Below are 4,813 nucleotides of genomic sequence, written 5' to 3'. Positions count from 1 at the left end.
TTCACACATCATATAGTGTGGAAATTGATAGTGATTCCAGTGATAGTGCTTCAATAGATTCAGACATGTGGAGTTCTATCAATAGTTGCAATGAGAGGTCACTTCATTAGTTCAGTCCACATGCATACATCACCACAATGATAGGTCCAAAACAACAAGGTACTTCCAATCTTCCAAATACAGGTTCAATGATAGATTTGGGGGATAGTATTCATGATCTGCCTCTTCTTCTTGATGTAGAATTACCTTCTTCAGTTGTCATAAGGGTTCCATCAAACTCTCTTGTTCATTCTCTACATGATCAATCCTCACAGGTTGAAGTGATTGTGGATACTTATGACCAATAGTTGCAACAGGGTTCTTCGTCAGTTGTAGAGATGGATAGTTCTTTGGGATAGGTTCTTCAATCAGTTGAGTAGGTTTTAGAGACATCACTTATCCATGGGATTCCTTCCATGCATAGCAAAAGTGTCTCGTTTGTACCCTTGACATTGTTTCTTCCTAAGGGGAGGAACACTATTCTATAGTCTTGGATCAGCTTCTTCATCAAAGTAATCACTGTCCAGCCTTCTTCTTTGGGGAGGGAGCCCTTTCGGTCTCTCTTCCTCTTCTCAGTTTAAACAAATTTCTGCCTTCATTTCAGAGAGACAATTGCATGCAAGTTCAACAAAGCTTTCCCCGTGGTATTGTAATTGTAGAGAATTGGTGAAAGGTTGAAGTGTAAAGGTTAATCACTTTCTTTCATTTAATTAGATATTTATTTTGGTTTATGCGCTTTTTAAATAGTATTTTCCTTGATTTGGGGATTTGAGTTTTGGTTTTGAACCATTTTTTAGATTAATAATATTATTATTATTAATTCTTAGTCTGTTTAGATCAAGAAAGACGTTGTCTTGCGCGAATTAATACTCTATACAAGTGTTTTGATCAGAATGATTGAGATTAATGTATTCTTGTTTTCTAGAGTTTTTTGGGGTTTAGATTCTCCCCTGTTTAGTGAATTTTTAGTATTTCTGATCTCAATTTGTTGGTATAGAAAAATTGGCCTGTGTGTTTGTAACATCCAAGAAGACTAAACTTAAGGTTAAAACATTTCTTATTGGTTATACCATTGCAATTTTTTGATCGTATTCATACACAGTTTGGATTAATACACCATATTTTGAGAGGAATGATTCAAAAAATTGTGTATATAGTTTTGGATTAATTTAGCAGGCTGTCATTATGTTTGAATTTGTTGGTACCGATAAATTAGGTTGTGTTTTTGTAACATCCAAGATAATAGGAACAAATTTCTAAATAACTATCAAAGATTGAAACTCGTCATTCTTTGTGACTTTCTGACAGGAATTGTAAGGTAAGCATGACTCCTGTAAAGAAGAGGAGGATGAACAACATAGATCTACATAGGATTGAATCACAGCAGGTGATCTGCTCATGTGATGATGGTGCATCAACCTCATCCTCCGCCTCTCCATTTTCACTAGAACAATTGAGCTTTTCTCACAATCATCCAGCACCAGTTGCAACTCTTTCTACTCCAAGAAGGGGGATCTTCTTGACTGATACAACTCCAAGATGCATTAAGAGAAAATGTGGTTGCATAGAGGAAACCACACAAATCATCAGAGACCGCAAAATAGAATTTGACTATATCATGGGCCCAATTTTGGGCAGAGGGAAATACGGAGTGGTAACTCTGTGCAAGAACAGGGTCACAGGAGAAGACATGGCATGTAAGACTCTGCCCAAAAGTTGTGCACAAAATGCACACAAGGAAGTGGAAATCATGCAACACTTATCTGGACACCCTAACATTGTAACACTCCATTCAGTGTACGAAGATGAAAATTGTTTGCATCTTGTAATGGAGATTTTCTCTGGGGGGCGATTGGTTGATTGCATGCAAAAAAGACATTTTTCAGAGAGGGAAGCTGCAGAGTCAATCAAACAGTTGGTTATCATCATTCAGCATTGTCATGAGATGGGAGTTATTCACAGGGATATAAAACCTAAGAATATTCTTTTCACCGATGATGGATAATTGAAGCTATCTGATTTTGGATAATTGAAGCTATCTGATTTTGGCCTATCTCTACATGTTTCAAATGGTATGGGATTCAAAATTTCATAAATTCTAGCTCTTTTTGTTTTAATTTCATAAATTCTAGGTCTTATCTTTTCATGAAATCTGAACTCTTTGAAATAATCATGTGTTTCCACAATTCATTGTAGTAATTTTTTTTCTTCTTCTAGATTCAGATTGTGTGTTCATTGAAATAAGTTAATTAGCAAGATTATTGACATCTTGTTTATTTTGAAAACAGGGCAAAGTTTATCATGATTGGTGGGCAGTCCAGCGTATGTTGCCCCTGAATTTTTAGCAGGGAAATATACTGAAAAGGTGGATGTATGGGCTGCTAGAGTCCTCCTCCATGGACTCTTAATTGGTAGCTCACCATTTTCTGGGGCTTCTGTAGAGGCAATTTTTGAGGAAATAAAAAATGTGTGGTTGGATTTCGAAACTGAAAAGTGGATGTCCATTTCTAAACCGGCCAAGGATTTGTTGTCAAGGATGCTATCAAGGGATGTTGACAAGAGACTCTCTCCAGATGAAGTTTTGAGTATGTTTATTTATATAGGTTCACAGTTTATGTTTATTTATATAGGTTCACAGTTTATACTATAAATTTGAACAATTTGTTGTACAGTTTTCTTATACAATTGTCTCCTTTTACAGACCATCCGTGGATTTTGTATTATACAAAATTTGATATGGAGCTCTTTATGGATTCAAAGTTGATGTCTCCATACAAGGCAGAGAGAAAGCTTGAGACGGATAATTCAAGCCCAGAAAAGAATTGCATATGCAGGAATCTACAGTCTTCACTTGTTGATGCAGTCGATCATGCTCTGTTATCACTTTCAGAGAGAGATTTTGAAATGCAAGAAACAAATGTAGATCTTGTAGATGTTCTGTGTGCTGCAATTTCACAAATAAGAATATCTAAACATACAAAGAGCAGATTCAATGTGACTGCCTATCCTTACATTGGGTAGAACCCTATACATTCAACATTGCCCCTGTGTACAGCATGCTAATCATTGTGCTAAGAAATCTGGTTTGTTGAAGCATTGTGTTAGGTTTACTTCTGTGTTATGTTCTTCCATTACTTCTGTAGCATGTATCAAAACTAGTTTACCTGTGATGGTAAACAAGTTTGTCCTAGAATGCTAACTTTAACTTTAGGAAATGATGAGGTATATGGTACATTGAAGGAAAATAATTAATTATACTGATATTCTTTGAGGTTAATTCTACAGCTGATTTTTTGAAGTGGAGACAGTTTGGTCACACTTTCAATGAATTTGATGACTGGAAAATTCATATTTTGTGGCGATACTAAGTGGAGGAGAATTAAGCCTGTCATGATTGAGATATTGTCTCCTTTTATTTTATTGGGATATAATTGGATTAACAGATAAATACCATATTGTTCTGCAGCATACTAGTGTTAAGAGATAATAACAAATTGTACTATATTGTAAAAAAAGTATAACAAGGTAATATCAAATTATGTTATTATTAAATTTTGAGGATAAGGCTGCTATGAAAAATAAAAGTAAAAGGTGTATAAAAAAATAAAAAGAACAAGATTGCTATTAATCAGAAATGTCAATTTCTTTTTATTATTGTTCACTATAATTTTTAATGATTATTTAAACATTTATGAATATGATGTTCTATATATTTCTATATAAAGTCTTATCCTAAAGCATTCTTTTGAAAATAATCTAGTTCCATCACTTGTTAAAAGTAGTTTTAAAAGGATGTTTTTCTTCCATATTTCTCCATAAATTTTTATCTCAAAGTATTCTTTCTTTGAGATTGAGCCAAAAAAATTCTCAAAAAATATTAAATATCAAAATTAATTTAATTTAAAAAGTATTCTAATCTAATGAATGAGAGACTTCTACAATGGAAGCATTCATGGTTGTAAATATTTTGACAATTTTAAAAAAATTGGCATTCATTTAAGAGTCAAATAGTTAATAATTCTTTTAAAATCTATTCACCACAAAAAACTGATAATAATGCACAAATGTTAAAGAGTCATTTTCTGCAAACAATAACCACCGCACTTTGTGATTTTCATTAATATTTAAATTTTCATTAATATTTAATGAGAGTGGAGAAGGAGAGTGAATGTTGTACTAGATTAAGTTTATTCATGGCCACTACCTCTGAAAAATGATAAGTGAAGAATATTATTCAGCTCTACAACAAATTTAATTTATGAGTTGGGCAAATATTTCATTTCCTCATCTACCACTCTCTTTGATGGAGATCATTTGTCTATAGCTATGGCAGGTAGACTCTTCCTTGTCTCATTGATGGGAAGCTCTGGCACGTCAGAGGGGAGACCAAAGTATTTGATCAAAGCATTAACTTTGTAGGTTTGGATGAGTGAAATTTGTACGAATTTATGTGAGCTTTACAACCTATGGTATCTCTATGATGTTTTAGGCTGATCCATTTTCTTTCGCAGATCTTGTAACGAAAATGACTAAGATCCTTGGTTCAAGCATCGCCTAAAAGTTCCAATTGTTGACCAAGGATTCTAACACACTAGTTTTGATCAAATCCAACAAGGATCTATAAAACTTGTTGGAGGAATACGAGAGGCCGGAGGTGAAAGTTTGTGCAAGTTTCTTTTTTGTTTAAACCTTAATGCCTCCATTTGTGGAACAAGAGGAGAGGACTGGATCGAAGGCCATGGCTTCAACTCATATGACATGGCTTTCACAAAAC

At 34.1% G+C, this 4,813-nt stretch overlaps 1 pseudogene; it reads left to right on the top strand.

Annotated features, from left to right (window-relative positions):
- Positions 1-1,363: 1,363 nt before the first annotated feature.
- LOC149528365 (serine/threonine-protein kinase PEPKR2-like) lies at positions 1,364-3,102 on the top strand (annotated as a pseudogene).
- Positions 3,103-4,813: the final 1,711 nt, after the last annotated feature.

This window comes from Cupressus sempervirens, chromosome 11 (genome assembly GCF_028749045.1).
Source record: "Cupressus sempervirens isolate cs-2001-9-10 chromosome 11, ASM2874904v1, whole genome shotgun sequence".
In the NCBI taxonomy this organism is placed as follows: domain Eukaryota; kingdom Viridiplantae; phylum Streptophyta; class Pinopsida; order Cupressales; family Cupressaceae; genus Cupressus; species Cupressus sempervirens.
The sequence above is the reverse complement of the archived record's forward strand: the minus strand, read 5'-3'. Positions and strand labels throughout refer to the sequence as shown.